This window comes from Perca fluviatilis, chromosome 13 (genome assembly GCF_010015445.1).
Source record: "Perca fluviatilis chromosome 13, GENO_Pfluv_1.0, whole genome shotgun sequence".
Taxonomy (NCBI): domain Eukaryota; kingdom Metazoa; phylum Chordata; class Actinopteri; order Perciformes; family Percidae; genus Perca; species Perca fluviatilis.
Window position 1 is genome coordinate 22,449,129 of NC_053124.1, and position 13,125 is coordinate 22,462,253.

The 13,125-nt window shown below is 39.9% G+C and overlaps 1 protein-coding gene across 5 annotated transcripts in view; it reads left to right on the forward strand.

The window, feature by feature from the left end:
* The window catches only part of rbms3 (RNA binding motif, single stranded interacting protein), a 296,046-nt gene that overhangs the window by 84,114 nt on the left and 198,807 nt on the right, over positions 1-13,125 (forward strand). The window lies entirely within an intron of this gene.

A 13,125-nucleotide genomic window follows, 5' to 3' on the forward strand; every position in this document is an offset into this window, starting at 1 on the left:
AAAAAAAAGGCTCTATTTCGAGAGTTACCTCAACTTCGGTTTCGGGGGGGGCAGGGGGCTCAGCTTTTCTTAGACATGAGTAGGGGGCCAAGGAAAAAAGGTTGGGAACCACTGCTTTAGAGGATGCAACGTGTGTTGGCTTATTATACTGAAATCTGTTTCTATTAATTTTGTCCAACTGTTTGTCTGTATTGGTAGAATGATCACACGTTGTTGGCTGTTTTTGTAATCCAAGAGAGGTTCAGGGTCTAAGCCTTGTACAGGTACAACCGGAAAAGAGAATCAGTTAAGCAGTGAACTGGATTAGTTCTGTAATTTTGTCTAGTAATTTTGTCAGCAGTAAACTGGGAAACTAGAAGTTTGGTACATTGTGGTACACTGAATCCTCAAGACCTGAATTATTGGTTTCTTTTGTCCTGTATTCTGTCCACTGTTATTACATCAATAACATCATACTCTGCTACATCCACATCCTAGTCTCCCCCCAATGTTTCTACCAATGCCAGCCGAGTTTCTCCCACTTTCCACATGGTGCTTTTCTGGAGCCTCTAATACTGCCTGTTTTTCTGATTGTGCCATTCCTCACCCGTCCACCAGGTGCCCTTGGTGTGCTCCCATAGACTGTAAAAATAGTGGACGTAGCATCCATGACATCACTCATTGGTTTGTGGACTGCTGTTTGGAAGCCTTCAGTTTGGCAATAGGGTTGGTGCCATCTAGGATGGAGCTGGGAAGGATGACACAGCCAAGCCATTAAAGGGGGAAAGTTGCAGATTTTCAACCCTTTTGAAGCGAGTCATGCATCCAGCGGAGATTTACCAGTGGGTTAGTCTCACATTGCCAGACCTTCCTCCACAGCGCTGCTGAGGAGGGTCTGGCTAGTCCACACAGCATTCTGGGAAACGTACTCTGGTTTATTGGCATTTCTTTAAACCAATCACAATCGTCTTGGGCTGTGCTAAGCGCCGGACAAAGCAACAGTGCCTTTGCAAAATAGCCTTGGGAAGGAACTTGTTTTGGTCAAACGTGTACGTTCAAAGGTTGTTTAAGTCACGCAACAAGAAACTCCGATTGGACAGATAACCATGCCAACACAAAGAAAGTGGAAGTTAACGGACATCAGGCCGAAATGAGGGACAATGAAGAATCCTGAACAATCCCGGAAATGAAACGTCGTCGATATAGACTACGGGCGGGTAAATGTGGGCCTCCGGGTACTGTACAGAAATTTGCGTACTTTAAGTTACCAGCTAACGCTAGTGGTAGCTAGCTAGCTTGGGTTGCATAACACTGAACAAGACATTTATTAGGCGATCAAATGTTCCAATTATCTTTGAGGTAAAGACACAGTGATAGGGTCACATTTTAAGATGAAAACATGGACAACACCCAAAAACAAGTTATATTTGTATGTACACAGTGCCATGGATACACATTGCTAAGCCTCTGTCATGATTGACAGGTCAGTGTGAAGCCACACTCCTAAAGCATCCCCTGCTTTATCGTTCATTTTTAAATATATGGAACCATAAAAAATAACATCGTGCTGTATTGAAGTAGACGTGACAGTAGCTTTTAAGGTCGTCAACATCATTATTAAAATGTTTGAGATAATAAATCAAGTGGAGACCAGAGTGATTTCCCCATAGACTTCTATAGAAACAGACTTCTTTTTGGAGCCAGTGGAGTCGCCCCCTGCTGGAAATTAGATAGAATGCAGGTTTAGGGCACTTCCACATTGGCTTCACTTTCAGGCCTGGAAGCTTCATCCATTATTTTTACATTCTGTGGCTCCTCCCCTCTCCAGCACACCTGTGGCTCATCCCTCATCTGCTGAATGCCTTTTTACCAGTTTGTGTCTATGCAAAGAGTCCATGGACATTTTAACTATTAACAGGAAAAGCACAGTTGTAACTACGAACATTAACAATGGCTCCATTCTACTTGAGTTTCCTAATACGCCTTGTATGTATCAAGTATGCACAATACCAGTGCACTGCAGCAATCAATAGTTAATAATTACACGTGTTCTTTTGTAGCTATAGCTTTCAAAATGTCTGCAGACATACTAAGACATTATACTTTAAATATCTCACAATCTCAATAGAGGGTTACCATAATGAACTTTCATCTAGCACCATCTGAAGACCAAAAAAATAGGAGCCGCTGTTGCTTTAGGTAAAAACTTGACCTTTCCACAAGTCAGTGGTATAAGGATCTAGCGAAATGGGTTTCTGTTGTAATGAGCACTGCAGCATCACTAGTTTGTTAGTGTGGCTATAAAACTTTACTCTTGTCTCTGAAGTAATACACCACTTTTTTGTCTGTGTATTAATTAAAAAAAGGAAGAATGGCTGAATCCATGATTCTGTTACTGTGTCGGATTTTGCCGCTGAGCTCAGCTGCAGGGGTATTTTTGATTTATTTAACAGCACTGTTTTTGAAAGTTCCACTGTGTGTTGTTTTGGCAGCAGAAACGCAGCGCTTGAACAAGTCTTGTTGGAGGAAAGAACAGTCTATGATGGAGACACACTAAGCAAAGGCACACGTTACTGCATACTTTGTTGCTGCTATAAAATAGTGCAGTTTAATAGGACAAGGACCACAAAGAATCTGGGCCACAGTATTGACATGTATGTATGAAAATTTGTCAGCTGTTTCTTCGCCTGTTCTCAAAGTGTTATTTGATATTTTCATATTCTTTGTATCACTCTACCTCTAACTGTATTACACTCCCTCGTCTCTCTAAAAGTAAACGATTGTGTGAAAGGTGAATCCTTTGTATAACACTCTCCCTTCGTCCTCTCTCAGCAGTCAGCTTTGGTTTTGTGAAAGGTGGAAGGTTTGTTGGAGCCGCTTTGCTCCATTTAGTTCACTTTTATAACTTCAGTACTACTAATTATACAGGCGCCGCCAAGGAGGCAATCTCAAAGTGCATCACCCTGAAAGTCTTACACACTGATATCTAAATGTTTCCCAGTGGAGTTGCACCATAATTTGAATGTTCTTAATCATCTACTATATGCTTTCTAGTACCTCAGTGCCATCTGGCAGTATTACACCATACAAATCCCACGACAGTGTTCCAATGAATGTACTGCATGTCAGAGATATGCTACCCATTTTAAGTTGCACTATAATGTCAAGCATGCCAAGCATGCTTAAAGTTACTTAGCTCATGAAGATGTATACAACATACATTACTGTGCCAATTAATTGTGCAAAAGTCCTTAATAATGCATTTGTTCCACCATTTAAAGTTAAATAGACCATTAAGTCATTTATTTTTAGGCTCCCGTGACCTAATTTCACATCTGACAATTTGGGGGTCATTGTTTCATCAATGAAATATTAAGGCATAAAGTCAAATTTGTTTTAGTATGTATTAATAGTTAAGAGGTGTCTCAGCATATGGTTGTAAAATTTATCCAGGCTTCCTGCCCTTTGTCCATATTTGTCTTTTCTAGGGTCAGCAGCTCCCAGGATAGTTAACGTAATTCCAAAACATCACTTCAAAAACCAATGGATGAAATTACACAGCATTACTTAAAGTGATGGTTCGGAGTAATTTACCCTAGGGTCCTTTGCACCATGACCTCGAGCCAAACACCCCCCCCAGAAGCTTTTTTCACCTGGGTCTAACACTGGGCGAGTTAGCGTAGAGTAGCGTTAGCCGCTGAGTAGCTTAGCGCGGGGTTAATGGACCCACGTTTGTATCTCTTAAATGACCCCACTAATAATGCCCGAAATGATACCAAAGGTCTACACTAGTATATATAGGTTATGCTCTCATAAAACGATGGATTGGAAAGTTTGTAAGTACACCAGAAGTTTATGAACACTTGCCTGCTGGCTTCTGCTCTCTGTTGCTGTTGCTGCTGCTGCTGCTGCTGCTACCTGCAGTTAGACGAGTGCTTAGGGCCGTCTATAAATTACTACACCGAAAAGAGATACAACAAAAATATGTATTAATTTAATGATTAAATAAGGTAATGTCTCCAAACTTACCTCAATTATTACTTGTCTCCTGCTAGTTATACTACAGCACTTACTTTAAAAAAAAGTTAAATAAAAAAATATTTTTGTTGCATCTCTTTTGGTTGTTGTAATTTGTAGATGTCCCTAAGCACTCGTCTCACAGCAGCAACAACAGCAGAGAGCAGAAGCCAGCAGGCAAGTGTTATTTACATAAACTTCTGGTGTACTTACAAACTTTCCAATCCATCGTTTTATGAGTGCATAACCTATATATACTAGTGTAGACCTTTGGTATCATTTCGGGCATTATTAGTGGGGTCATTTAAGAGATACAAACGTGGGTCCATTAGCCCCGCGCTAAGCTATTCAGTGTCTAACGCTACTCTACGCTAACTCGCCCAATGTTAGACCCAGGTGAAAAAAGCTTCTGGGGGGGTGTTTGGCTCGAGGTCATGGTGCAAAGGACCCTAGGGTGAATTACTCCGAACCATCACTTTAAACCTGCAGCAACATTTTTCTTGGCCACTAGGGGGCAACAGAAACAAGTTGTAAATGCAACACTGATATATTATCACCATTTAAGGTAAAATTGAGAATTTGTTAGCAAACAATAGCCTATTGATACATCCAGCAGTTATGGAGCAACAATTACATTTATTGGGAGTCATTTGTCTGGCCACCTAATCAATGTAAGTCCATAATTCAGGCTCCTCTTAGCTCTGTTTTTGTTCTCCAACTCCTTAGGGAAATATCAGGCTCTTTAGCTGCTAAATGCTCCACTGTGTTCACCAGCTAGTTGATTACTTTGTCTGCTGTTTGGTGCTATGAGAGCGGTGACAGTGAACCAACACAGTAACATTGCAGGTGAAAAACAAAACAATGAGTCGAAAGATGCTGTAAAGCTCCATAAAGCTGTGAGAAACTTAAAGGTCTTTTGATAATTCTCTGTGAGTTCGTCACTACGAGCAACCCCTTTCACGTACTGTAAAAGTAGTTATGCAATCTGCTGTTGACATAAAAAAAAAAGATTATTGCCGCTTTAAAGCTTAGTTAGGAAAAAGCTGTTACTAGTTGAATGAGCAGCAGAAACGTATTCTAGTTGGTGACATGCCAGGTGGTCGCCTTTGTGGTCCGGGTCAGTGGCCTTCACCTTTTTACCGTTTGAACCAAAAAACTGTCAGAATGGCAATTATGAACAGAGCAAATTCTCAACGCTTGCTATTCTATGCCTCTGTATGTTTTTTTGTTATGTTTAAACAAATGCATGAGCAAAATGTCTATTATTCAGTGTTATTTTGTCCTGAAGCCTGTCTCTTCAGCTCTCTCTGTTTTCTTTGTCTCCTGGGCTGCATGCTTTGCATGCAGAGGATGAGACACCGGGGGAGGTTAAGAGAGGAGCTGGAATGGAGTTCTGCTCCATTTACCACCCTGAAATATTCCTCTTAGAACGACACACTCTGTTTTCTCTCTCTCCTTACTATCTGCACTGTTTCTCACTCTGCCTGTCCCCTCCCTCTCACTTCTCATCTCTGTGTGACATGTGGTCATTTCACTTCATTCCAGGATGGCTTAGCAGTGCTTTAAAACATTGCTGCTGTCCTCCCATCCCATCCTGCTCAATTGCAGGCAGCATTGAGCTTCATAGGCCTATACAGATCTGTTCCTGCTAGCTATAACTCTTTCCCCAATCTCCTATCTCTATCTGCTGTGGGCAGAACCCTCAGCACCTTCCTCTATTACTTCAGACATGCTTGCCCATGAACCAGTTAACACACACACACACACACACACACACACACACACACACACACACACACACACACACACACACACACACACACACACACACACACACATATACACTCACCTAAAGGATTATTAGGAACACCATACTAATACTGTGTTTGACCCTATCCTATCACTATGGGCCAACATTTCTAAAGAATGCTTCCAGCAACTTGTTGAATCAATGACACAAAGAATTTAGGCAGTTCTGAAGGTGAAAGGGGTCCCCCCAAACCCCCACACACACACACCATTACACCACCACCAGCCTGGCCAGTGGTAACAAGGCATGACGGATCCATGTTCTCATTCTGTTTACGCCAAATTCTGACTCTACCATCTGAATGTCTCAACAGAAATCGAGACTCATCAGACCAGGCAACATTTTTCCAGTCTTCAATTGTCCAATTTTGGTGAGCTTGTGCAAATTATAGCCTCATTTTCCTATTTTTAATGGAGATGAGTGGTACCCGGTGGGGTCTTCTGCTGGTGTAGCCCATCCGCCTCGAGGTTGTGCGTGTTGTGGCTTCACAAATGCTTTGCTGCATACCCCGGTTGTAACGAAAGTTGATCTTCTATCAGCTTGAATCGCTCGGCCCATTCTCCTCTGATCTCTAGGACCAACAAGGCATTTTCGCCCCCCAGGACTGCAGCATACTGGATGTTTTTCCTTTTTCAGACCATTCTTTGTAAACCCTAGAAATGGTTGCGCGTGAAAATCCCAGTAACTAACCAGCCCGTCTGGCACCAACAACCATGCCACGCTCAAAGTTGCTTAGATCACCTTTCTTTAGGTGAGTGTATACACACACACACACACACACACACACACACACACACACACACACACCTTCAAGTATACAAGCATATCCTTCTTTATGTATGGTTTATGCTTAGAATGTATTTGTAGTAACTGTCAAACACTTGCAGATTTTTATTTCCACATAAGCATTCTCAAAAAGACAGAAAAAGTAGCACTGACAAGAATGAATGACTTTGCACTTAGATCTATTTAGAGCATTAACACAATGAATAAAACAAAATGCACATGATACACTGAGTGCTGATGGACCTCTTTCCATCCTTCTGCAATGTGAGTAATTTTTGCCTTTTTCTGTGGGGTCTGCTGCCTTTTTCATATTCTAAACAATGTGGATTTAGAATATTTTGGCTTTGCACGTCCACATGGAAAATATCTATTGTTTAAACTCAAACTCTCTCTGCCTGTACAGCACTTAATTCCTTATTATGCAGAGATTTTCTTGGCATCATCTCTTCCTCATCCGCAGCGACGTAACTATGCTGTGTCCCTGGCAGTGGGTGTCGAGCTGGTTCACAGAAGGACATGGCCGGCCTCTAGGTTGCAGTTTATGTTATATTAGGGTTAGCATTAAAGCCACACAGGAAGTCTGATCTCTGAGCTCCACTGAAGTGTTTTCACCTTTTGGTGTCAGAATAACCTTGACCCTCCTGTGATCTCGTGAGTGTCCTCAGAGACGTTTTGCTTTACATTTTCTTTTTTTCCCACACAGAGATAAAACAGACCTGGAACTGCCACAGCTGTAGACCACCTGACTTTGAATGAAGTTTCACGAACACTGAAGCACAAGCAAAATACACTTACACGCTCACATACACACACATTTAAAGTCCACTCTGGCTGTGGGCCTCTTTTCCCAGGATAAAATAATTTGTAACAACTCTGATCTTTTTTCAGAATCACGTTAATCAGGAAAAATGAATCAGTCGGTGCATGACTTGCACATTACACATTTGGAATAGAGATCAAGTACAGTAAGCTTACACAATTTACTCTTTTAGGTCTATTGCCTGTCTCATGCTGGGTGTAGTAAGGTTTGGTGTGAGTCATTTTTACTTGAATGCATGTCTGGTCTCATATTTCCTCCCCATTAGGACTGCATTACTCTCCTCTGTGTTGTGATAGAAGCTAATGACTCACTGGAAATCTGCCTGGTGTTTATCAAAAGTCTCAGTGCAGGGCCAGTGGTCTGGAATCACTCCGCCCTTTTTACATCGTAATGTAGGAGTATTAGATAAACAGCCCAAACCAGGTGATGAGACCATCATATAGAGAAATAAAAATAAAGAGAAGCTCTCTGCAATCATATCTTGACTATATCACTGTGCTCTTTGCGCTGTGGAAAATTATACTCTCAGAAGGCGAATGTGTTGAATTACTTAAGGCAGTCATCCGTAAGTGCACTGATAAGAATGTATTAAGGAATTGCATGTGTCGGAGATGTGGTGAACCTACACACATAATGTTAACATATCTCTTCACCGAGGTTAGAAATGGGGGGGCGTTTTTTTAGAACGTTCAGTTTACTTTTTATTTCCTTGCTGTTCTTGGTTAAGCTATTCTTAGCTAAGCTTGACTATTTACAAACACAGAAATTAATCTTTATTCAGCTAATTTTCCTGATATGGAGACTGACACTGATTTATATTCAAAATGCTTCTTTTTTTTGCACATGTAATTTGTCTTTGTGACAATATGAATATAATCTAATTGGCTTGCTGATTTCAGATCTTGTTAATCACATAATCAAATAAGTTATCACGCCATGGGAATGAACTGCAAGAGACAGTATGAAGACAAATTGAAACTCATGCAGCCCTCTTGAACCACTTCAGAGGTCATCCACCCTCTTTTTCTTTCTGTGGTTTGGGCTTTTTTTTCTTTTCAATTGTAGTAAAACTGTTCTAGTATTGTTGTAGACCTCATACACTTGGATATTTGAAGTTATTAAATTATCTCTTTTTTAACACTTGATCTCGATCTGGCATTTATGTGTCTTAGCGTTCACTTAGTTCACATTTAGCTAAATTAGATTAGCTAGATTAGAAATTCTGTTTATAGCAATACTACAGTTTCATATCAACTTTATCAACTGTACCAAGTGATCTTCTGTGGCATAACACTGGCATTCAAGCAATATCTGTTTACCAGTCTGTTCCTAATTGGAGGGGTCATCAACATTCAGTCATGTTTTCTCACGTTATTGTAAACTATAATCAGAGGTTATCTGCTGTAATCCATAACACAAGCACATTCTAAGATGCTCTGTCATAGTTGGACATCTTTCACTTCATTGTGCGCAAAATGCCCCTGGGAAGCTGGTTAGTCATGCTTCATCAGTAGGTTTGCATAAAACATGTAAGATGATCTTCTTGTGCTTGGGTATCTCCCAGTAGAACCACTGCCAAAGGCAACAGGGTTTTTAAAGGAATACCAGGCCCCACAGTTCCCCAGTTTCCCTTCCCTCCTCTCCCCCTTACCTCCATTCTTCTAGCCCCCCTCCTCTCCCACCACCCCTCCCCTGGCACTTGGCCAGCATTCCCTCAAATTCCACGCATCTGGTCATTTCTGGGAAACACCCATGACGGGATTGTCCAGCAAACCACAGGAAACAAAGCCTCTTGGTTTCTGCAGCAGCTTGAAGAAGTCCAGTCGTCTCCTTTGGGAAGGGGTTGGGCGGTAGGGCAAAGTCATTGTGGACTTTCTAGGAATTCCTTTTGCATTGGAACATTTTGTAGTTAACTCGTTTTGTGTTTACAAGACATCTTATCGTTCAGCTTGTTTATGGTTTTGCATTTAAACTATGTCTTCATCCCTCTTCTCTCATTCGTTCTCACTTTTTAATAGAAATTCACGACTTTAGCAGAATAACTGGTGTTGTTGGAGTAGTCAGTGAACAAAAGACTCATCTGGTTAAATAAAGCCAAAAAAAACAAGCTAACAATGTCTCTTGAACTGACCAGAGGCTACACTGTTGTCTTCTTTTACTAGATTCTTTTAGAGGGGGATTGTACTTACTTAACACCTTCAGGGCCATGATACACACTCATCTGTCTTCTTCTTTCTCTATTTTAAAGTCCTGTAAATGACTCCCGCATGTTGTCTATTCATAAAGTGATTGAACGAGCACCAAAGAGACCTTAGAGCAGAGGAGCAGCAGATGGCTTTGGCTTTGTTTTATGAAAATGTATGACACACCCGGCTGCAAAGTATTTGCGAATGCTTCTTAGTGTAGGTTTTTAAATATTTAAAATGGCAGAGAGGCACAGTTTGAGCTTTAGCCTGACAAATCAGCTTGTAAATTACATCAGTTCTCCTTCACTGGGAAGAACACTGAATGCACTTTGAAATGGTCTGGCACTCAGTGTGTTGTTCTGGGTGGCAAACCCCAGTGTACAATAGTGCAGTGGTGGAAGAAGTATTCAGATCCTTTACTTAAGTAAAAGTACTACTACCACACTGTAAAAATAATCTGTTACAAGTAAAGTAATGCATTGAAAATGTTAAGTAAAATTATTCTAGTACCATCAGGAAAATGTACTTAAATTATTAAAAGTACTTAATGTAGAAAAATCCTTACATTTTAGAAACTGTAAACGATCAAAACGGTTATGCAGTCAACTAAGTGGTTAATCGGATAATCATTTAAGACAGACTTGTAGGCCGATTTTGTTGGGTAGTTTAATTTACAATAATACATCATATTTTATAAACTACATGTGTTTTGTGGCAAAAAATCTTAATTTGTAAAGTAACTAGCAATTAAAACTGTCGGATTAATGTAGTAGAGTACAAAGTACAATATTTCCCTCTGAAATGTAGTGGAGTAGAAGTAGAAAGAGGCATGAAAAGACTCAAGTAAAGTACAAGTACATGCACCTCACATTTGTACTTAAGTACAGTATTTGAGTAAATGCCCTTAGTTACTTACATTCCACCACTGCAATAGTCTACAAAGTAGGTTGGAACAAATACAAATCCGTGTGGGAAACACTTTTCAAACCTGCTTCTCTGCATGTACTCCTTTTTAAAAAAAAAAAAAAAAAAAAAAAAAAATCAAAATGTTTTGTGGTGAAAATTTTTAAACATTTTAAAAATCTATATGTTCTGAGCAGATGTTGCATCAGTATTAATAACACAAGAACAGAAAGATGGAGTCTCTTTCTCTCTTTCCATGAAATGTTTGGCTGCAAATCACCTCTCTGTGACATCAGTCCCGCTGATTCAGACCAGAGCACTTCCACCACCACCAGAGTAAAACACACACTTCCCAGTCTGCTTCCACAGAATGAGACCAAAGTGCTGTCATTTATTTACACACAGACTGCTCTCCAGTCACATTGCTTGAAATTGCTTCTATAAACTAACCTTTGCCAACTCATGGGTAGAGGCTGAAAGTTCATGTCAGCCGGCTCTCAAGGTAGTTTCTATTATTGTCCGTAGGGCCACAGGTCAAGTTCTTTAGTTTCAAGAGTCAAGTCTCAATTCCCGGCTTTTAATTGTTAATGGTTGGATCAATGAATATTAATGGTTTAGCTGACCACTGTCTGTGTAATGGTACTCTCCTGTTTCCATTCTGTGTCGACTAATTTGAATGAACTTTAAGAAATAGTAGAAAAGTGTCCATATTTAAAAAATATATATATATATATATGAAAAATTGTTTTATTGCAAATATGGGATTGGATTAGGGCTGCAACTAACATTTATATTCATTTTTGGTTTATCTGCCAATTATTTTCTCTTATTTAGTTAATCGTTTGTCTGAAAAATGTCAGAAATGCCTGTTATAATTTCCCAGAGCCAAATGTGATGTGTTCAATTTTTTCTTTTCTTTTTAACCAATAAACTAAAATACAAAGCCATTTAGTTAACTTAGTTAACTAAAAATCTGCGTGACAATCACACTTTTAACACAACACAGTGCAAACACACACAGTTGTTGATGCACTCATTTCCATTTTTTGCTCCATAGTAGTCTTCACTTTCTATTGGTAGAGGCATCATTTGCAGCAGAAAACATGAATGTTGGTCCCATGTGGACAAAATCTGGGTGAAAAGGGCTTTTAACTGACCTTTTACTCCGTTCTACTCCTTTAACCTCTGTATTTTTAAGTGAAAACAGAAAAGGATGTGCCTTCTATATGAAATACAGAGATGATTTACATAGTAGCTCAGTGGACACACATGTTATGAAGACAAATTAATCTTTTCTTCCTCTGTGCCTCCTTCAGGTTCTGTCTCCCAATATGTCTTGTCTTATTTTCTCCCGGTGTCTCTCTTTCTATTGCTCTCTTCATTGGCCTTTTGTCCGTCTTACTGTCTTTGTTCTCTACTCTCTGCCTTTCCCCAGATGCTAAGAGTTGGTGTCTAGTTGATCCAGAGGCTGTTAATCTGGTAATCCGCAATCAATATCGGACTCATCTCTTTGCTACAGATAAAAGTGGCCTATCTGATAATTATATTTTCCTCTCTATATCTGTAAAAGGCTGCCCTTTCCCTCCGAGCTTTGTTTTGGTCCCTGGGATTCTTCTGCTGGTATTGATTGGGTCTGTCCACGTGCACTGGGCCCTTTTAGACATATAGCTCTTATAAAATATGTGGCATTTGTACTACATTGTGTGTCTACATTGCGAAAACAAATTGTCATGCTTGAAAATAATCTATATTGCAAAACTTTCAAAATGATCAGTGATTTTTTTTTTTCTTTCAATTAATTAATTCATCAAATAATCGTTGCAGTACGACGGCATTTACAATGCCATACATATTGATGCAACAAAAGTAATTATCAATATACTAAGAGGTAAAGAAAGTGTATTTTCTGCAGCTGAACTCACTCATCCTGAGTGTTGCACCAGAAGTATGTAATTGGGTTATTCATTTTTGAGAAGGAGACATATCAGCCTCACGGGTTTTTGTGTAATGCTCTCATGTGTAACAGATGAAATACAAAACTAAACTAATCAAAGTCAGAGGTCTATTTTCAGGTTTAGAAATTGCCAAAACATTTTTTGTTTCCCATCATTTTAATGGTGTCTTTTTGGCTGTGTTTTTGCTACAGGACTCATGTCAGATGATTTAAATGAAAACCGAGTTTATTTGCTAATTGAGTGTAAAATGAGGCTCCTGAACTTATGGCCTCAGAGTTACTGAGATACTGTGTGTGTGTGTGTGTGTGTGTGTGTGTGTGTGTGTGTGTGTGTGTGTGTGTGTGTGTGTGTGTGTGTGAGAGATGAAAGAAAGGAGTGGGACTCTCTGAGTGTTTTGTTTTTGCATGCATGTTTTTGATCTTTGTGTAAGTATGAGTTTAGCTGAGGTTTATTGCGATCAGGCAAACACAGACGGGACATTTTTGTGATGTTTTTGGTCATGGTCACGGTCAATCGAAAGAGGATTCATACAATGTCATCTTTTGATGTTACACAGGAAGTGGCTCCGTCAATGCTTGGGGCTTGTTGTTCACTGGCTTTACATGTAGAGTTTGTGATTATAGCTCTTAAAAGTGAAGGCCCTCTGCACTTCCTCTTTGTTGACCCTGT